The sequence below is a fragment of the Neomonachus schauinslandi genome, chromosome 5, assembly GCF_002201575.2.
Source record: "Neomonachus schauinslandi chromosome 5, ASM220157v2, whole genome shotgun sequence".
NCBI lineage: Eukaryota > Metazoa > Chordata > Mammalia > Carnivora > Phocidae > Neomonachus > Neomonachus schauinslandi.
In genome coordinates this window covers 116,059,889-116,060,337 of record NC_058407.1, presented here as the reverse complement: position 1 = coordinate 116,060,337, position 449 = coordinate 116,059,889, and positions in this window count along the sequence as shown.

Genomic DNA, 449 nt, shown 5'->3' with positions numbered 1-449 from the left:
AAAGAAAGAAAGAAAGAAAGAAAGAAAGAAAGAAAGAAAGAAAGAAAAAGAAAAAACACAGATATAACATTATTTGTACCCTATGCATAACGGTTATACTTGGAATGAAACAGATACAGTTAGGATCCCTAAGGATAAAGGTCTCAATAGTCCTGAGATAAAGAATACTGCACCCATTACTACTTCTTACAAGTCTAGCCTTTTTCTTGATTTCTGGCAAATGATGTGGGCTAACTCACTGCCATCCCAAAACTGCCTGAATCAAACAATGAACTCTCATCTGTTACATAAGAACTAACAGGGGTGCCTGGGTGGCTCAGTCGTTAAGCGTCTGCCTTTGGCTCAGGTCATGATCCCAGGGTCCTGGGATCGAACCCCACATCAAGCTCTCTGCTCAGCCGGAAGCCTGCTTCTCCCTCTCCCGCTCCCCCTGCTTATGTTCCCTCTCT